Source organism: Eptesicus fuscus, chromosome 4 (genome assembly GCF_027574615.1).
Source record: "Eptesicus fuscus isolate TK198812 chromosome 4, DD_ASM_mEF_20220401, whole genome shotgun sequence".
NCBI lineage: Eukaryota > Metazoa > Chordata > Mammalia > Chiroptera > Vespertilionidae > Eptesicus > Eptesicus fuscus.
The window spans coordinates 31054843-31076596 of record NC_072476.1 but is presented as its reverse complement, the minus strand read 5'-3'; the positions used below and the strand labels follow the sequence as shown (position 1 = coordinate 31076596).

At 44.0% G+C, this 21754-nt stretch overlaps 1 protein-coding gene across 2 annotated transcripts in view; it reads left to right on the top strand.

Annotated features, from left to right (window-relative positions):
- Window positions 1-19115, top strand: part of FKBP6 (FKBP prolyl isomerase family member 6 (inactive)) — a 29841-nt gene extending 10726 nt beyond the window's left edge. The window contains exon 9 of one of the 2 annotated variants that reach the window (XM_054714254.1): window positions 18927-19115. The gene's annotated coding sequence lies outside the window, so the exon portion shown is untranslated. Of the gene's footprint in view, window positions 1-14015; window positions 14210-18926 lie in introns of those variants that run through there. The other variant, XM_054714255.1, reaches the window with a different exon arrangement.
- Window positions 19116-21754: the final 2639 nt, after the last annotated feature.

Sequence of the window (21754 nt, the reverse complement as noted above, 5' to 3'; positions counted from 1 at the left end):
CGAGAGAGAAGTTAAACAAGGGACAACAAGAAAACAGCTGCCCAACGGGCTCTTGGTGATAAATCTCTCCTTTGTTGCTACCTACATCCCTCTACAAAAGAGGCTTGAGAGAAGAAGGCAGTGAAAAGGCCCATTCATCCCAGACTTTTTCACAGGTGATCTACAAACTGCTGCTGTCTGCCCTGTCAGAAACAACCTATCAGTATCAGAAATAAATGTTGCCTTCCTCACTGACCCTGACCCTGTGACCCTGGCCTTCAGGTCTTTCAGGGACATTGGAGTATTTGAACTAAGATGTGAGCCAAAGGATTTCTCCTATTTGGCTGCTGTTAATGTCCAGTACAAATGGAGGCTGGGTGGCTTTTTGCAAGACATTTTAGTCTGTGACCTGGTATATCCTGCCATTTAATGAATATCCCATTCTTCCACGGTCCATCGTAGAAACAGATCTTAGAAAACCCAGCAGAGCAGCAAGTTCCCTTTCCATCATCTTTACCTCTCAGTTTTCTCAGTCTGTCAGATTTTTTGGAGCCTAATGATTTTTAGATGATATCCCATGCATTTCTAAATCTTGAGTGTTTTATCACCAGCAGTGACTGGGGTCTAAAGTGGTTGGGGTCTAAAGTGGTTATGATTGTCATATTCCTGTGCTGTTGTAGTTGTAACATATTGTAGCTTTTATGTCATTGGTATTCTTCCTACTCCACCTTTTCCTCTGTTGTACTTGTGCTGAGTTAGTCACTTAAAATGTCTAGGTCTTTTGAAAATACAATTTTAACTGAGTAGGAGCATTTAAAATTTGTTCATCTCAGATGTTAGGTATTCCAGACTTGAATTCATCTTGTCTCCTAATATATTAGACAGTTACCTTGGTGGGGTGAGTGTTCTAAGCCTCTGACTGTAATCGACTGAATTTTTTTTTAGATCAAAGGCCATGTCTTTTTCATCTTTGTATTTTCTAGTACCTGGAACTATGCCTGGCACATGATTAGCACTCAGTAAATGTTGGTTGGATCAAGTGTAAAATAGCGGAAATGCTAGACCAGTCTCTTTGAAACCATACCCTCCAGGCTGGCTCTTGTATTGGCTGTCAGGACTGTTGTTTAGTACCAGTGACAGAAATCCATCTTTATCTAGCATCAGCTAAAAAAAAGAGAATTACAGAAGGGATCCTATGTAGCTCACTGAGTCAAAGGAGGAGTTGGACAACCAATGCTCAAGCGGGTACCTGCAGTTCTGAGGGCTCAGGGTCCCGATCTCATTGCTGCTTTATTCTCTTCCATTATAAGGAGTGCCCAGACCTCCATTTGCACAGTCTTTCTATTTGAGAGAGGACTTTCCTTATCCCACACCTTCCTCCCCTTCCTGTACCAACCACAGCTCCAGTTTGAAAATCGTAAGGCAGGACTCTGGCCTGGTTTCAGGTGTGTGGAGTCCCTTGAGTGGCACACAGGTTAGGGGAGCAATGGTTGTTCGAAGAAGGTTACTGCTCCCCAAAAGCAAGGGGATGAAGACAATGGGCAAAGGGGATGGGGTCCATCAAAGGGTATTTAACTGTAGCAGCCACTCACTATTCTGCTGAGTTGCGCCCTTTAGTCTTGCTGTTACAGAGCAGTGGGTCATTTGCCAATTTGGTGAATTAGGAATCTCTTGCAGCTCCTCCTGCTAAGAGCTCAACAGTGGAAAAATCAAATACATCCATAGTTCTGCCACAACGTTTTTTCCTTAGTTTGGATTTTCAGAGGGCATGGAAAAACACAGACCTCTGCATGGAAGTGTACCTGGGGATAATCTAAAAAGTCAAGATGGCCGTCAGGGTGTTCACTCATGGACATCAGAAGACCTAAAGTTTCATAGGAAACCCCCTAGCCAATATTTGATAAGCTGCTTTGAAACTGCTTTCCCTGTGGTTTGCAATGCAGTATTCCTGTTTATATATATTCAGACTTTCATAAATGGACATTTTCTAACTACCTACTTGGTTAAGATCTCACATATATCCATCCATAGTAGTGATTTTACCAGGGGCATCAAAGAGCTTTTGTCACAGACGCTGTCATAGTTGGAAACATTTGAAATAGTGTTTTAACTTTTTTCTTTTTTTAAATTTAATTTTATTGTTGACAGTATTACAGATGTCCTCCAATTACCCCACACACACACACACACTTAAACCCTTCCTCCCATCATCCTGAATGAGTGAAGAGGAGGCTCCCACTGCCCAACCTCATTACTCCTTCCCCAAGTACCTCTTGAGAACTGTGGTTTTCATGTGCTCTGGCAGGTGCTCTGTGGCACTGCTGGTCTGCAGGGATAGTGCTCTAATAGGACAGGACAAATCAGTTGGATCACAGAGTACACAAGCAGAGTGCTATGATAGGCAGCATCCTGACCAGAGAAAAGCTTTACTGAGGCAGTCCTGAAGCTTCAAAGGGTAGCACTGGACACAAGGAGGGAGTGGGGGGGTGTAAATGGACAAGACAAGGAATGCAGTGCTGAAGTCAGTTGTGGACCAGGTATTGTCCTGGAATTTCAGTCTTTTTTTGGAGTGTGGACTGTTCTATAGGCATCAGAGGAGGGGAAAGATGTGATGATTGGAGCTGAGATGATCTGATAGGCTCATGTAGGAAGCGGCTGAAGGGCCATGTTGGAAGCATCAAGTCTGGCAGGTAGAAGATGTTTGAGAGGTGATGACAAAAGCACCAGCAGAAATGGAAAGAAGGCAGGAGCATGAGGCCTCCCATCTAGAATGGATGGGAGGGTGCTTTCAGTCAAAATAATTCTAGTAGCAAATGAGAACTTAGTTGATAAAGAATGGCCATAGAGGGTGTACAAGGTGACCTATGGGCAAAGGTGGAAGGAACTGAAACTATTTATTCTGGAGAAGAGAAGCTTTAAGTGCTGTGTGTTAGCTAATGGAAAGAAGTGGCTTGGAGTGGAGAGTATGCAGAATTAGGAGTTAGAGATGATCACAGTGAACTAGGAGTGATAGAGAAATCTTCTGGAGGAGAAGGCAGAACTTGAGTGAGTTCACAAGACTAATTGGTAGGTGTGGCTAGACAGAGGGAACTCACCCTCATGGTTTGTCATATTTTATTTTAATAGCATTGCTCACCATTTATTCATTTTATTTTTAATGTGTTTTTATTAATTATCAAAATATATATTAAACTTATTTTATATGCCAGGCATTCTTTTACATGTTTTATGTAGATTGTTTTTAATATAACATGTCTATTATATAGATACTATCTCCGTTTTATAGATGATGAATTAGACATGAAGAAGCTAAGTAATTTGCCAAGGTCACAAAGCTAGTAAGCGACAGAGCCAGGTATTCCATACTTGGCAGTCTGGCCCAGGGCCACCAAGTTGAAACAATCAATACAAAAGGGTTCAACGGAAGAAACCAATTTTAACTTGTGCTGCTTCTGGGGATTCTTCCATATAGCTAATATTCTGTTTGTATTGCCATTTCTTGATTTTTATCAATTTTGGACACATGTCTATAGACTTCCTGCTGTGATATAATACAGTACAATCTCTTTCCTCACTTTATAATTCTACTAGAGGTCCGGTGCCCGAAATTCATGCAAGAGTAGGCCTTCCTTCCCCCTGGCTGCCGGCACTGGCTTCCCTCTGGCACCCGGGACCTGGGCTTCATTCTGGCCGCCAGCAGGCACCCAGGACCCGGGCTTTGCTCTGGCCCCGGCTTCGTCCAGAAGGACATCTGGAATGACGTCTGGTCTAATTAGAATATTACCCTTTTACTCTTATAGATTACTACTTTTAGACCTTCTATTAGATTATTGTAATAAAAAATTACACTCATTGATATTTCTGATTTTGTAAGCTAAATATACAGTATTTTCTATACTTCACTTTTGTATAATGAGAATATTACTAACTGAAAAGCCAATGCTATGCTTTTAAAAATTTTTTAAGCTTTATTTTTTTCTTCAATTTCTAATTGAGTTTCTTTTATTTTTTCTTGACCTGTTTGCATTTATTCTTTTAAAAACTCTGTGGTACTACTAGTATATAGTCTGAACCTTTCTTCTCAGAGAGCTCCTTCTTGGAAATATCTATATTAGTGTAACAGTCTGCACAGATTTCCTATAGGCTTGATGCACAGCTGCCATTCTGGGACTTCTTTTATCTCCTGGATTGAATCCACTGTTTCCTAGATACCTTTTTTTGGTTTACTTCCTTGTTCTGATATTTTTAGTAATATTTAAAAATGAGATGTAAAGAGAAATTTTCCAACTCCTTATATGCCCAATTCACACTTACATTAAGGATATAAAAATATATATATACTAGAGGCCCAGTGCACGAATTCATGCATGGGTGGGGTCTGGCCGGCCCATCCTGATTGGGGCCGATTGGGCTGGGCCGGCTGGGGGGAGGGGCAGGGCTGGCCGGGGAAGGGGGCCAAGGGCAGTTGGCCAGCCAACCCCACCCCCTGGTCAAACTCCCGGTTGAACTCCCAGTCAAACTCCCAGTCGAGGGGGCAATTTGCATATTAGCATTTTATTACATAGGATATACATATATATACATACATACACACACACACACACACACACACACATACTAGAGGCCCAGTGCACGAAATTAGTGCACGGTAGGGTCCCTAGGCCTGGCCACCAATCGGGGCCTTCTGACTGCCGGCTAGGGCCTTCCTTTGTTCCGTGACGCCCCTGGTGGTCAGTGCACGTCATAGCAAGCAGTCGAATTCCCGGTTGGTCAAACTCTCGAGGGGACAATTTGCATATTAGCCTTTTATTATATAGGATATCCTAATATATAAAAACCCTGGGTCATAATGACCAGTAACAACCAGAGGCTGACCCAGCCGGAAATCAGTGCTGGCCCCATCCCCAAGCAAGCAGTAAGGGGCAATCAGGCAGGCAGGCAGAGGGGTTAGGGGTAATCAGTTAGGCAGAGGGCCCCTTGCTGGGCTGGCCCCGCCCCCAAGCAAGCAGATAGAGGCAATCAGGCAGGCAGGCAGAGTGGTTAGGGGTGATCAGGTAGGCAGGCCAGTGGTTAGGGGTGATCAAGTAGGCAGGCCAGTGGTTAGGAGAGATCAGGTAGGCAGAGGGCCCCTCGCCGGGCTGGCCCCACACCCAAGAAATTGGTTAGGGGCAATCAGGCAGGCAGGCAGGCAGAGTGATTAAGGGTGATCAGGTAGGCCAGTGGTCGGCAAACCATGGCTCTCGAGCCACATGCGGCTCTTTGGCCCCTTGGGTGTGGCTCAGCGTTAGAACCACTTCTTCAAAATAGACTCGCCCAGGCTGAAAACAGACTTCTGCGCATGGGCCACGAAGTTTCAATCACACTGTACGTGCGCGCCCGCATGTGGTATTTTGTGGAAGAGCCACACTGAAGGGGCCAAAGAGCCGCATGTGGCTCGTGAGCCGCGGTTTGCCGACCACTGAGGTAGGCAGACCAGTGGTTAGGGGTGATAAGGTAGGCAGGCCAGCGGTTAGGGGTGATCAGGTAGGCAGACCAGCGGTTTGGAGTGATCAGGTAGGCAGGCCAGCGGTTAGGGGTGATCAGGTAGGCAGGCCAGTGGTTAGGGGCGATTAGGTAGGCAGACGGCCCCTTGCAGGGCTGGCCCTGCCCCCCAGCAAAGTAAGAGGGAGGCCCAGGCCAGCCAAGCCATTTCATCCCAGCCTGTCGCCTGCAGAGGGAGGCCACCGGTGACAGGGGAGGGAAGGTAGCACTGCACAGATGGCAAGCAGCTTCCCACCTCAGACTGTCTCCTGATAAGACCTTTCATTTCCCCTGCTCACACCCCCACTCCCTCACTAGAACTTCTCCCCAATCAGTACTTCTGTCCCCTTTTAGAACTTAATCATCACCTCCAGATGCTAGTTAAAAGTCTAAAGGCAGACTGTTTCTTGGATGGTCACTTCTGAGAAAATCTGTTTTTCTTTCTGTCTGGAATCTTTCAATATATCTTTATTCTTAATTCATCTAAAATTTCATAGTAATATGTCAAGGTACCCCCAGATACTCAAGTCCTTTAGGTAGATAGGTACTTCAATTCTAGAGGTTCAAGTTCTAAAAGAGCTAAAAAATTCTTCAGTAATATTTTTTAATGACACTTCCCCTTTTTCCCTGTCCTCTTGTTCTGGGACCTCCTACTGGTTGGATGTTGGACCTCCTGCAGGAATCCTCTAAAGTCTTTATGTCTCTTTAAAATCCCTCCCACCCCCCGCCTTCTGGAAATATACTTCATTTTTTAACTCTTCCAATGGCTTTTTCATCTCAGCAATCAATAATATAAATTCATGAGCTCTTTTTAGATTTCCCTTTTTCATAATATCTACTCTTTTCTCCCCTCTTAGTATAAAAAAAAGTCTCAAAATTACACAAGTAGAGGATAGTACTAGTATAATTATTCCTCCATGTACTCCATGTATTTAACTTTAACAATTACCAACATAAAGTGAGTACCAACTCTTACATCATCTTCCCAAATTTTCCTCAGGTGGATTATTTTTCCCTAAAGTAGTGGATACAGTAGTGCTATATCATTTCAATTTGTATTTCCCAGTTTCTAATAAAGTTGAGCATATTTTTATATAATTATTGGCTATTTATGTTCTTTATGCAAATTGTCTATCAATATTCTTTGCTCACTCTTCTCTTGAGTCTTTAATTGTTGATTAGTAAGAACCCTCTTCTAAGTAAAGGAGGTAAATTAAATGTCTGTTATGTAAGTTTAAATTTTCCCCAGTAAATGTTTTGAGTATTTATATAGTTACACATGTCACTGTTTCCTGTAGAATTCACATTATCCTTACATTTGACCTATCTACGGAGTAAGCAGGTGCACAAGAGTGCTTGGGGTATAGGGTTTCTTAACAGTTCTTCTAGAGTCTGAGCATCATTCCATGTCTATAGTGCTTGATAAGGTTCATAAACCTGTTTAATCTCCCCAATATTCTTTTGAGGAAGAAATAATTATTTCATTTTACAGATTGGGGGAAGAATAAAAAGCTCAGAATTAGACCCTTTTACTGTGTAGGTCTTTATGCATATGTGTAAACAACTGACCATTTTCATTTGGTTTGAAATGTAAATGCCAGATGATATCTGAAGCTTTAAATATATTCAGCTTCATTCTTCAGTTGGAGTGTTACCTCTTGGGTGGCCATTGGTTTTTATCTCTCTCTTAGATGTTTTGGAATTTACTCCCTCTTCTCTCCTTTCCAATTTAAGAGAAGCTGAAGCCTTTGGGCTGTAAAATTAAGAGGATTGAGCCATATTGCTTGGCCAGTTTCAGGAAAAGAGTATCTTAACAGACTTTAAAAATTTTTTTTCTGGGAAGTCAAAGCAGCTCCCAGGAGGCTTAGATAGAAATAAAGGCCAGGCTGGGAAGAGTCCACTCCTACAGTGGAGATTCTGGGGTTTAGTCCTGGTTCAAAGAGTTGGCCCGAAGTGAGCACTGGAGCTGCAGGCCCCACAGAGGTTGGTGCCAATGCTAAGGCTGGAGGTGTCCTCTGGGGTCAAGGGTTCCTATGTTCCAAAACAGCCTTCCTGTGTCTGGGCCCAACTGGTTAGTTGCTAGGAAACTCTGTGGGAGCAGATCATCATCTCTCACAGTATGTGACTAGATCTAGACAAATAGTCCTTTTGATCCCCTTTTCCTCAAAGCGATAAAGAAGAAACTCTTAGATGGACTATTGAGTCTGTAAAGATACTTTATGGTTCCAGTTAGACTCATTTGAGTTCTGAACAAATAATAACTTGTTTAATTGTATTTTTAAATTTTTATATGTTATTAATTCTTCTGATTTTCTTTCACTGCATCTTCACTTTTTTTTTTTTCTCCTCAAAATGGAGTTGTATTTTCTCAAGGGTAACTGGGCCAGGCAGGCATTCTCTGTTGTCAGGTGATGGCCGTGTCATTTTCCAGGCAAACTTTTAGACACAGTCTCTTGATCTGGATATCTGTGAAATGCCTTTTCTCCCAGCTCAGGAGGTGCCATTGAAGTCATCCCTTTGTTGTGTGACTATAAATAACTGCACTTAGGTTGGCACTTTTTCTTTATACCTCTTCCTGGGAAAGCATTTCCTCTGGTAGAGTTTCTTTGGCCCCTTTACCTCTCTCTGCATCCTCACTTGGTAGCTGTAATGAGCTCCAAACCTGCTTCCTACTAAGGTTTATGTTAGTGGATTCTGTGTTCTTTATAGGTGATGTATCAAGGAGGGCTACTTAATTAAATTTCAGGAGATAACTAAATTTCTTTTTCTACACTTTAAAATCAGTATTGAAGTGTCCTTTACCACTCATAAAAGGGTTAAAAGATGGACAGTTTGGCTTCCCAGTCTTAGCTCTCTAGCTGTGACTTTAGCCAAGTCATTTAACCCCTCTGGGCTTCCGTGTCATCATCTGTAGGATGAAGTGATCAGAGCTTTAAGGTTACAGTGCACTTCCTTAGGTTCCATCAGATGTTCGCTTAGTCTGTTTTTAATTTCTTTGGTTCATAATTAGGTGCATAAGCCCTGCTTCCAAGTATATGTAAGCCCAGACAAGGATTTAGATGAGTAGGGAACAAACAAATGGTAAAGGAAGTGAGCCTAAGCTATGAGTAATGAACATCAAGTGAGTGTCTTAGTGCCTTGAGCCTCAGGAGGGAGAAGATAAGGAGTCTTAGCCTAGTTTTCCTGACTACCTTCTGTATGGTTCTGCCAGAGAAGTCACAGACCCAGGATGAAGCTGAAATTAACTGCAATGAACCTAAGAGTTTCAAGAACACAGAGAAGGGTTTGCAAATCTGTTAGACAAAGGGAGGAAATAGCTGTAAGCAAAAATTGTCTCTAGCACAGAGGACAAGTGTTTGTTCACAAGGATGTGTTCTGCCCTGTTATTGTGACAGCATCTACAGTCCTCATTGTCACAGTCCAAACAGAAAAGACTGTGACAGATGCAGGCCTTGGTTTTGTAATTCCTTTTGACATCCTGATATGTTGTAAGGTTTGCACATTGGCAATCCACTAACATAAACCTTAGTAGGAAGCAGGTTTGGAGCTCATTATGGTTACCAAGTGAGGATGCAGAGAGAGGTGGCTGGGGAAATAATTGGTTATAAAGGGAAATGACTGGAACCAGGAGACTAACATATCTAGTAGACAAGGGCCTGAACACAGACGTGAGGTGAATGGAAAGGAGAGAAAAAAATTCAGGGACTATTTTAGATGGCAGTATCAAACAATTAGGTGTTGGGATGGGGAAAGAATCAAGAGTGATCCCCAGATGTCCAGATTTGATAGCTGAGTCAATGGAGGTATTTCCAACTGAAAGAAGTTTGGAGTAAGGTATTTTTAGTTTGGGGCTTGAACTTGAGGTGCCTGCAGGACCATCTAAGCAGAGGTGGCTAACAGATAGGAGTCTGAGGATCAGAGAAGAGGCCTATCTGGAAAGCATGTAGCAGCCATCAGTATATGCCACACAGTAACATCCAGGTATGTGAATGAAGTCACTCAGGAGGAGGAGGAGGAGGAAGACAGAGGGCCAACGATAGAGTCGGGGAACACCAACATGTAACTGAAAGAAGAGGTCAGGAACCAAGAGAATGAGCCACCATGAAAACCAAAGTAGAATAGGGGGTTTAATTGGGAGTCCTTGGTGGGTTTCAGGGATCCATGAATCCCTGAATGATTATGTATATATACAGATTCCATGGCTGCCATCAACTTCCCAAGTGGGGCCTCTGACACCAAAAAGGGTAAAGAACCTGTAGAGGGCCAACTTTCAAATCCAGCAGCACCAAGGATTTGAAAGATAAGGACTGAATAGTAATCATTGGAATTGCCAATGTTCAGCTAATGTTGACATGTGGCAACAGTGGAGTGGTGGGAACAAAGATAAGACTGCCCTGGATGAGTAGTGAGCAAGAAGTGAGAAAGTAAGGAATTCCAAGGCAGTGCTGCTGGAATCAGCCTCATCAGATTATCTTGGAGGGCTGGTTAGAATACAACCTCCAGGGTTTCTTCAGATTCAACAGGTTGGGTGGGGGAGCCCAATAATTTGTATTTCTAATAAACTCTCAGGGGATACAGACATAGCTAGTCTGTGGACCACAATAATGTAGGTTCCTTTATCAAGATGTTTTCATGAGGAGAGGAGGCATGGTTGGATGTAACTAGAAGCATCTATATACCAGCCTAAGTGACCAGCCAACCATAGCTATGATGCACACTGACCACCAGGGGGCAGACGCTCAACGTAGGAGCTGCTGAGCTGCGGTGACTTGGCAGCTGCGGTTCTTGGGTGATGCACCCAAAACCAGAGAGGAGGGAGCCCGATTCTGGGGTGCGTCACCTGAGAACCACCCTCTCACAATCGGGAACCCCTCAGGGGATGTTGGAGAGCCAGTTTCGGCCCTATCCCGACAGGCCAGGCTGAGGGACCCCACCAGTGCACAAATCTGTGCACCGGGCCTCTAATATTAATGTAAACCTTGTTTCGAAATAAGGGTGGCCGATGGGTGGTACTTTTGACCCCTCTTTGACCACATACATATCCTGCTGCCTTGACTATGGCACTGTGGCAACTAACAATCATAAGCAGACAGTTGTCATCAGAGGAAGTGCAGCAGGGCTGTGCTGTGAGTCCTGCCCACCCCTAGTTGGGGTAGAGGTCTGGAGTGCTCGCTTGTTCACTTTCAGCCTGGAAAGGGGTGGTTTCAGAGGACCACTCAGAGAGCTTGATGTGTGTTTCTAGCAGGTAGGGAACACCACCCTGTGACTCCTGACTCATGTCAACAGTGAGAAGAGGTAGAGATATGTAGCCAAGGGAGGGCCAGGTTGCAGGGAGGCTGAGTCAGTGTGGAGCGGGCCACGAGAGGGCCAGGGCCTAGCTGGAGAGCGGCAGGTGAAGGGAGAGACAAGAGTCAACTTTGAACAGTGGCCTGGCAGGAGCAGAAGGGACAGGATGGAGGATCAGACCAGCCAGAGGACACAGCCAACTGGTGGGGTGGCCAGAACATCACATCATAGAATGCAAATGGGCTGGGGCTCTTTCTAGAATTCTTCCTCAATTGGAATTATGTGAGATACTCAGACTAGATTCTTCCAGTTGAATACTGTGTTTTGAGAAAGAGAACCAGTTAAATGCTTCGGGGAGAATCTTTGAATCTTTGCCTTTATGTACAATGTTTGTGCATTTTTGGGGATTTGGAAAAGGGATCCATAGCTTTCATTAGTTTTTTGAAAGGGGTCTATGACTGTAAAAGGTTAAGACTCATTGTTCCTGGAACAGGTCTGAGAGTTCACTCTGGTCCATTGTAGGACTGGAGGAAAGTGCTGTAGGATGGGGCTGCGAGACAGGGCAGGGCTGGTACACGACACCGTGGGAACTCTGCTTACCCTGCCCTGATTCTCAGTTCTTTGTCCTCGGATTTCCAACATAAACATCCTGGGCACTGCTCCCTCCGGCTCATGGTTCCAGGATTACATCACTTCTCTGTCTTCTCTGTTACATTTTCACACTCTTCTTTGATTACTGCTCATTATTGTGGACACTGATCATATCGTTGCTTGAGTTTCTATTTCACATTGTGCCTTTTGCCTAGGCCTGGGGTTTGCTGTCATTGGAAGCAGCTTGTTTAGTATTCATATATTCAGCTGGCATCTGCCCTGTTAGACTGTTGTCTGTATTCCCTGCCTAAGTCGGACTGCTTTTGTCTTTGTAGGTCTCAGGGCTTATCTTCCCTTGAGCCATGGATGTGTGACAGCTTTTTTTCTCTGACTTTGCACTTCAATGTGCTAGGATTATAGGACTTTCAAAATTAAGTGTAAACTTTTCCATTTTGACACATTTTCACTTATGCTAATGTGCTACTTTTTATCAGTTTCAACTTGAACATTCAACTAACTGGACCTCATAAAATTTCACTGCCTGATCTTGGAGGTTATCTCTGCCCATCTGCCTTCCCGGGAACATGTTCAAGCTGAATGAATATTGATTACAGGGTTTATTTCTAAAGTCATTTCATGGGACATAGACTAGATTGAAACAGTTTTGTTTTGTTTTGTTTGTCTCGGCTATTATTAAACTTTTTAATATGGGCCTTTTAAAACCTATTTAAAGGTAGAAAAACTAGCATGACAATCTGCCCTTGTGCTCTTCACCCATCTTTGGTAACTACCAGCATTCGGCTGCTCTGCTTCCTCTACCCTTCCCTGTAACTTGCCGTCAGTATTTAAATGTAAACTGTAAAACCGCTGCGTGCAAACTTTTTTTAAACTTAAAATACACCCTAGCTGGTTTGGCTTGTTGGATAGAGCATTGGCCTGCGGAGTGAAAGGTCCCAGGTTCGATTCTGGTTAAGGGCACATGCCTGGGTTGTGGACTTGATCCCCAGTGGGGGGCATGCAGGGGTAGCTGATTAATGATTCTCTCTCATCATTGATGTTTCTATCTCTTTCTCCCTCTCCCTCCTCTCTGAAATCAAATAAATATATTTTTAAAAACACACACAACTTAAAATACTACACACTTATAGTTTAAACAAGGTAAAAGTAAACACCCCAGTACCACGCCCACTTTCCGAGATAACCACTATTGATGTTTCATATGTGTCCTTCCTGTAGGGTGTTTTGATGTTGTTTTTTGTTTTTTGGTGAAATTTGAGAATGTGGGTGTAATCTTCCCATAAATAAAATTATACATTTTGTTGTGTAATATGTTCTCTAATGCATTTGGGGTATTTTCTAAGTCATTACACAAAGAACTACTTTACTTAAAAAGACAATGATTGAGTAGCAGTCCATCCTAGAAGAGCATCATAATACATATATTTAACAAGGATAAATAGATAGGAGGTAATATAGTTATCACCACTATATTACCGAGTTTTCTGTGATATTTATTTAAATATCACTGGGTGGTGATGTGTAGATCTTCCACTGAACTAGATATTGCTAAATTGATCTCTCAAGTGACTGTACCGATTTATGTCTCTTTTGTTGGTGTCAGAGATCTCTTTCCATGCTTGTCATCATTGTACATAGACTTTTTAGTGTCTGCCTGTTTGGTACATATGAAATGGCATCTTATTAGAATTAGCATGTTCCTGATCAGTCATCTTTTCACACACAGAGTCAGCATATAAATTGCCTGTTTGTATCTCTATAACCAAACACCTTTCTGAATGTTCTAGTTTTTTTGTAGGTAGGTCAGGTTGCTTCCTGGATATTCTAGACCAGTGGTCGGCAAACTCATTAGTCAACAGAGCCAATAGCAACAGTACAACGATTGAAATTTCTTTTGAGAGCCTAATTTTTTTAACTTAAACTTCTTCTAACACCACTTCTTCAAAATAGACTTGCCCAGGCCGTGGTATTTTGTGGAAGAGCCACACTCAGGGGGCCACAGAGCCGCATGTGGCTCGCAAGTCGCAGTTTGCCGACCACGGTTCTAGACACATGGTCATCATATGCAAATAACGGTAAGTTTATCTTCTCCTTTCTACCACTTAACATCTCTTCGTGTATTCAGAGCCCATCATGTGGGCTAGTGCTTCCAGACAGTGTTAAACAGTGGTGATGACTGAGCCACCTGCACCTTTCATGACTGTAATGGAACCGCCACTGTTCCACTGTTAAGCATGCTGCTGACTTTTGGTTGAGATATTCTTTTTATCAAGTTAAGGAAATGGTTTTTTTTTATTAAAGGCTTTTATCAAGAATGATTGTTATTAGATGCCTTTCTATCACCAAGGTAAGCTTTTTTTAACCATTGGCCCATTACTATGGTTTATAATCTTGAATCTTTGATGTGGCAGGAATAGAAATACTGTGCATCTTTAATTGGTTGCTTTAGGAGAGCAGCACAGTTCCTCTTATACAAAAGAACAGTTCCTTTCCTAAGGAAATGCATTGATGGCACATTTTGTAATGAACTTGAAGCAAATTAGTAGGAGAATTTGAAGCAAAAGAGAACTAGATTTCTTCTTCAGCATAGGTTAACAGGCATTTCCTTTTGTTTTCCTCAGGCTGCTTGATGCCTGAGAGGGAAGAGTTTGGGGGGACTTTGGACTTGGGAAGAGAGCAAAGGAGGAAAGCCCAGGAGCTCCATGAAGAGGGGCAGAGGGCCAAGAGCTCGAGGATCATCTAATGGGAGGGAGCCCCAGCTGTTGGCACTTCTCCTCCTTAACTGACAATAATGTCTTTTGTTTCCTCCTAGTAGTTTTATAGTTTTATTTTTTATGCTTAGATTTTTAAGCTATCATCAGTTTATTTACATTCTTAATTTGAAGTAGGGATCTAACTTTTATTCAAATGTCTAAATAGTTGTACTAAAACCTTCTGTTTATTGACTTAAAAGAACATATAATACCCTGAACAAAGAGTTAAAAAGTAAATTAATTCATCCTTCATTTTAATGATACAATGAGTAGTGCATGTTTTTACAATAAAAGGTTGGCATGAGTAGTGGAATAATTGAATTTCATTAGTAATAGCATGATTTTTCCACACCAGTGTTCCAATGGGCCTTCCTCGCCTTTTACTGACTCTGTGGCTTGAGTTCTCTCTTGGTTCACCAGTAGGTTCTGGGCCTGAACACTGCATGTCCTATTGAAACTCAAACTGGACAACAGTTTCAGGGGGTCAGAGGGAATATCAAATTGGTTTTGGCCCCAAAGCTGGACATTTCTCAGTATGACTGAATCAGAGATCATCATGAGATTACTGCCAGCAAATTGTTTCTCCATGAGTATCCTTGAGGTAGGATAGGAAGGTGTTTCTGACATTTCTGCCCTCATGCACCCTGCATGGTTTGCCCTCATCCCCTCCTCTTCTGGGTGCCCAGCAGAGTACTTCAGTGCTTCCCACTTCAGTGGCTGATGGCCCACATTCTAGTCAGGTGTATGAATGGACTGTCTGCTGGAGCCCCCAGATGGCCTCTCTAGTGTGGTCTTAAAATAGTTGGAATTATGTGGCAGCTTGGATTTGTAGACAAATAAATGAAAAGTGAGGTGCCAGTTTCCGAAAGCCGGGATGAGGAAGCTGGCACGACATCATGACTTAGTGTATTGGGCAGAGCACTCTGAACCTGCCCAGGTTAAAGGGGCTGCTTTTGTTGCTGCTGTTCTTATGCCCCTGCAATCTCTTTCTCACAAAGCAGCCAGAAAAATCTTGTTTTAAAAAGTCGTTTCTCTGTTCAGAGCCTCCAGTGGCTTCCATTACACTCCGAGTAAAAACTGAGGTCCTTCTTGATGCCTCTGTGGCCCTGCATGACTTGACCCCTTGCTGTCGCTCCAATGTCATTCCTCCACACTGGCTTTCTGAATGTTTCTCACACATGCTGGTCTGTGTTCCTGACTCTTGGCGTTTGCCTCAATATCTCTACAGCCTGGGAAGCCCTTCTGATTATTCACGGAGCTCAACCTACTCAAAGGGTCTCCTCAGAGAGGTCTCTCCGGTTACTTTTTGTGAAACAGAAACCTACGTCATTCTCTGTCCCCATAGCCTACTTATTTTTCTTCATAGCACATATTTTTTTATTTATTCATCTCTCTATCCCACTAAGAAGAGTTCACAAGGGTGGTGACTTTCAGATTTGTAAGTTGAATTTCACTGGTACCATATTTTTCTATAATTTGTTACAAAGGCCAGCTAATAAAGGCTTAATCAGCAGAGTGCCATAGTATTTATAGGCAAGAAAACACTCTTCACACTAGATTTAAATGAGAAGCACGATGGACAACTTGAGGAGGAAGCATTGATCTCCCCCTCCTGCTCTGCACTGTGCCCACCTGCTGCTGCCCAAGGGGTAGGGAGAGGGGAATGTCACGTTTCTCTCCTTACCTCAGAAACTGTTATTCTGTAAGAAGAGGGTGAGGAAGTATTCTAACTTAGACACCACCACCACCACCACCACCACCCCGCCCCCCCCAGCCTCCAGGATGGCCGAGACAGCTGATCACAGCAGTACACCAGTGCTGGGAGGGCTCATCCAGCCAGAACCCTTTGTGTACCAGCATTTTACATGGCTTGAGGGCCAGCCTTGGGCTCCAGGGGAATTGAGGAGGAGGGGTGATGGCCAGTCAATAACTGCAGAACTATCAACAGGCCATTATAATAGCTTTCATTATGTACCCTCCTTGTAACAGCTCAGTGAAGTACATGTCATGCACATTTTATAGATGAGGAAACAAAGGCTGTGTGACTCATCCAGGATCACAGGACAGGAAATAGTGGGGCCTAGGAAACGCAGATCATCTGGTTCTAGATAAACTACCACAGTATCTCTCTGCCATCAACATGTGTGTGTTATCTGTCCATGTGGTAAGATGTCAGTTATAGGTGCCCATGAAAGGTTTGTCTGGGCGTCTCATCTGGTTACATCCTGAGTGGCTTGTGCTGCCCCAGTGTTTGTTACAGGTGCTTGAGTAGCTCATTGAAAAGCAGCTGTATACATGTTTGGCTCTTTGGGGGTGTTTTCACATCCTTAAATGGTGAAGGAAGTCACTTCTTATGGAACTGTTGAGAAAGACTAATGAATAAAGCTTTATTGCATTCAGAAATTAGTCACTTACTTCAGGGCCTCATCTTAAAAATGAAGAAGTTGAATTGGATGATTTTAGGGTCTTTCTGTTCTGACTTTCTGCAACTGTGTCCTGTGTTCTTTTTTTTTTTTATTTTTTTTATTTTTTTATTTTTTTATTTTTTAATGAATCTTTATTGTTCAGATTACAATTGTTTCTCCTTTTTCCCCACATATCTCCCCACCACCCAGTTCCACCCCCCCTCTTCCCTTACCTCCCCCCCCCCCCCCCGCTGTCCTTATCCATAGGTATATGATTTTTGTCCAGTCTCTTCCCATACTCCCCACACAGACACCCCTTTCCCCCTGAGAATTATCAATCCACTCCCATTCTATGCCTGATTCTATTAAGTTCACCAGTTTATTCTGTTCCTCAGATTTTTAATTCACTTGACTTTTAGATTCACTTGTTGATAGGTATGTATTTGTTGTTCATAATTTTTATCTTTCTTCTTCTTTTTCCTCTTTTTAAAGAATACCTTTCAGCATTTCATATAATGCTGGTTTGGTGGTGATGAACTCCTTTAGCTTTTTCTTATCTGTGAAGCTCTTTATCTGCCCTTCAATTCTGAATGATAACTTTGCTGGGTAGAGTAGTCTTGGTTGTAGGTTCCTGCTATTCATCACTTTGAATATTTCTTGCCACTCCCGTCTGGCCTGCATGGTTTCTGTTGAGAAATTAGCTGATAATCGTATGGGAGCTCCCTTGTAGGTAACTAACTGTTTTTCTCTTGCTGCTTGTAAGATTCTCTCTTTGTCTTTTGCTCTTGGCATTTTAATTATGATGTGTCTTGGTGTGGTCCTCTTTGGATTCCTCTTGTTTGGGGTTCTGTGCGCTTCCTGGACTTGTAAGTCTATTTCTTTCATCAGGTGGGGGAAGTTTTCGTTCATTATTTCTTCAAATAGGGTTTCAGCATCTTGCTCTCTCTCTTCTTCTGGTACCCCCATAATTCTGATGTTGGTTCGCTTGAAGTTGTCCCAAAGGTTCCTTACACTATCTTCAACTTTCTGAATTCTCTTCTCTTCATGCTTCTCTGGAGGAGTGTCCTTGGCCTCTTTGTATTCCAAATCTTTGAGTTGATTCTTGCAATCCTCTAGTCTGCTTTTGGGTCTCTGTATAATATTTTTTATCTCAGTCAGTGTATGTTTAATTTCTAGTTGGTCCTCATTGAATTTATCAGCCTTTTCCATGAAATTCTTGAAAAACCTTATAACCGTGGTTTTGAACTCTATGTCCAGTCGCTTGTTCTCCTCCATTTCTTTGGTTTGTGATCTGTTTCCTTGCCTTCTCATATTCTCTGCTTCCCTAAGTTGGTAGGGTAGTTTTGTGTACTAGGTGTCCTATTAGTTCAACGGGTCAGCCTCCCAGTTACTTGAGGTGGACACTCTTGGTGTACCCTTGTGTACTGTGTGTCCCCCAGCAGGAGCTACAGCAAGGGCTAGTTTTCTCCTCCTTTGCTTGGGCGGTTTTGGAGCAGTCTGACTGGAGCTGCAGTTAATTTGGTTGGGCTGCTCCAGAACAGGCCATTTATATGCAAAAGCCGCTGTGTGGAGCCTGGGCGGGTTTGTAGAATGTGCGGGGCGGGGTTTTAGGGCAGGGCGGGGCCTCAGGGCGTCACTAGGCTGGGGCGTGGCCAACGGCGATGGCTGCCGTCAGCCGTCTCTGCCTTTCCAAGTTTCCAAGTCCCTGCGCCCCTCGCTCCAGTGCAGTAAACAATGATTGCTGGGCGCACCACCGCAAAAAAGTCACTCTCACTTTCCCACCCGATGGCCGAGAGTCCAGCTTCTCCCCGTAGGTGTCTGGGTCCCCCGAGTGTCCCCAGAAACTGGATTTCAGAGTGATCGGGAGCTTGTCTCCCTGCGGGTTGAAGAAAAGCCGCGCACCCAGCCGCCCGCCACCGGCCCGATTCACGTGCCTCCGTACCTCAGCTTTTCAGCGATTGTGCTCTTTTCTCTTCTTAGTTGTAAATCTTCCACTCAGCCAGCTTTCCCGTGGTTCTGGGTGGTAGACGTTTTTGTCTTTTAGTTGTATTTTTGAAATTGTTGTGTGAGGCAGCAGATTAGTTGTTTAACTATGCCGCCATCTTGGTTCCTCCCCTGTCCTGTGTTCTTGATTTGAAGTTTCAAATCCACCATATGAATTGCTAACAGTTTCCTAGAGCCCATCCAGTAGGAGCTGTCCGGTAATGGCACCAGTTCCCTGATTTCTCCTCGTGTCATCACTGCAGACCCGGGACCAGCTTTGGCTCCCTCTCACTCATGGTTGTGACCACGGGCAGCACCTTCAGATTGCAGTGGCTCAGCTTTAGGATGACTGAGTCCCATGGTGTTTCTAATTGCTGTGTTTGATTCCTAGATTCTTCAACTAACTACAAGCAAGAGAAGTGAGGCTGCTGGAGTTCTCCATTGGTTTTGGGGTGGGGAGATCTGTTTTGGACAGAAAGAACTCCCCAGGGCGCACTTTGTCACAGTGGCCTGCTTGGAAGAGAGGCTGAATTCCACAGTCCTGGGCACTGCCTCATCTCTGAAGCCGCTGAACCAAGTTTTCACAGGTGCTGTTTTCTGTTTCACATTTCGTACACACAGTACATAGTAGAGAAAGTGTCACTACTGACAAGTAGAAAATGCTGTTTTTTAAGGCAGTTCCTTGGTTATTTTTGTTGTTGTTATGTGTGGGTTATTTTAATGGAATTAGTTCTTGGCTTTTCTCCCAGTCCCAACCCCCCTTCCAGCTGCTCATGTCCCTGGGTAAATACAAATAGAGATTGCTGTGTGTATTTTATAGTGTTCTCTGTTTTGAAGAGGGAGAATTATGTTACAAATGTTTTTGTTGTAAATAAATAAAACACTTCCTTGTCCTTGCAAAATCCAGTATAATTTTAATTGTGTGAATTCAACTAAACTTGTAAAGTCAGTAGGTGGGGTAAGGGACAGCCATTCATTAAGACCAGTTGGATCAGCAAGAAGGATTCTAAAGCCAGAACTATTCTTTTCTATTAACCTAATAAAATGCTTGTGCATTTGGATAGGGGTTCCCTTGAAACCAGCTCCCTTCTGTGGGGAGCTGTTTCAAGACAGTTAATTGGAAACCTTGGAGCCAGTCAGTCCTACTGCACTTGTACACCCCAGAGCTACCTAGACACCTCTCAGGGCTGGGGCTGACTCCCTGGCAGGGCAGCTTGGTGCTTCCTTGGCTGGCTGCCACAACCCTGTCAGTTGGCTCTGCTTCCACCCCTGCCATCCACCCCACAGTGTGTGTTCTCATCCGCAGGTAAACTGCCTACTCTTCCCCACAACACCCACGCTGCCTCGGATCCTTTTATCAGCCCATGTCCTCCCTCTTTACCCTCCCCGACCCTCGTCTTCCCTTCCTGGCCAACCTTCTTCAAGGGTGTTGTCTACACTGGCTTTCCCCACTCACTGCCAGCTATTCCCTAACCCACTGCCTTCGCATCATCTCACCCAACCCCCTAGACAGTCTAATCCAGTGGGCATCTCTCTGTATTTACTCTAATCCCTGGATTTCTAACCTCCCATACTCTTGGATTTCCTCCTACCTCTTGGGCCACCCTTTGGTTTCACTCTTTTCATTGCACCCCTCCAATCTCTCACCCTTAAAAAAAAAAAAAAAACACTTCAGAGCATTTCATATGTTATTTAGACAATCCATGGCTAAGTTTAGATAAGTGGTCCAACTAGACCTTGGGCTTTTCTGGAAGGTTGGGCGTATTCCCTGACCGGAGAGGCACCTGGTCTGTACCCCCACCTTTCTGACAGGATCTACTTAGAGAACAGAAACCAAGTTCTTTTAGAGCAGGCTGGGCCTTGCCTCCCTGCCTGGGGAAGGAGGGTGAAGGTGGTACTGCCCAGGACCAGGGTACAAAGAGGCCTGCCCAAGAGACTCCTGCCCTTTCCGGGTGTTTCCTTCAACCTGGGTTGCTGGAATGATAGCCTCAGAAGAATGGTTTATTGTAGAGGCTGTAAGAACCTTGCTGATGGTTCCCAGCTGCATACCTCCAGACTTCATGACCACGGCTTCGGTTCACCCAGTGTCAGAAGTCCCTTAGTCCCTCCAGATTGAGGAGAGCCCAAATCAGAGCCATCTCCTTATCCCACACTCCATCCAGGCAGCTCTGCCAGCCCTATCCAGCAACCAGCAAGGTTGTTCACCCAACGGCTGTCTGTCTCTTTCCTCTTTAGCCTCTGATGTGGCCATACAGCTGAATCAGTCTAAGAGTTAACCCTGCCATCCTGTGTGGCTATCTGGTGTCTTCACTTGTTAGCCTTCACTGACCTCCTCTCCCTCAATTCTTGCCCCTTGACTCATTTCCCATCCTTGCCTCCACCAGCAGTGGGGCTGACCCATCACTGCCCATCCTCTGTTCGGCTCCTTTCCGGGCTTTATCTTGGAGAAGAGTTGCTGCTAGAACTTTAGCAGAGGAATGTCATGAGATTGGTGTTTCTGGAGGTTTACTCTGGGATAAAAGCGTTTGGGAAGGCAGTTTGAAAGTAATAAAAATTTAAGAATATACACTCTTCAACCCAGCAGTCCACTTGTAGGACTGTGTCCTTCAAAACCATTCCATTTGTGAGCTAAAAGCATTGCACAGGGTGGATGACAGGGCAAAATTGGAAACAACTATAAGTCCTTCAGAGGGCAGCGTGAGAAACAGCACAGCACAGCTGTCCTAGGGATACTTGGTGGCTTTTAAAGACTAAGATAGAACCTGGAGAATAATACATGGAATCTGAATAAATAGAGAAAGGACTGAAAGAATGGACTCCAAACTTAACAGTGGCCACTCTGGCCAGAGCAGCATGGGAGATAAAAGAGGCTTCCATGTTTTGTTCTAAAGACTTCTGTATGATGTTATTGGTGCAATTTAAAACTTAGAAGGAAAGGTAACTGGCTGCAGTGTATACCGTGGAGGATGAATTAGAGGAGCAAGATAGGGCTATGCTTGCAGGAATGTTGTGGGCAGCATTGCTGAAGAGCACTTGGAGGGAAGACCATCTGGCTACCCCTTACCCACCACACGTGTGTGTCTCAGTGACAGTGTCTTCTGCTTCTGCCAGGGGACATGTGGCCCCTGAAGAACAAGGAAACCAGCTTGTTTGTTGATCTCCAAAAAAGAATTTCTGAAAGGGCTCCCCACTCAGGTGGCAGGATATGGCAACCAAGAT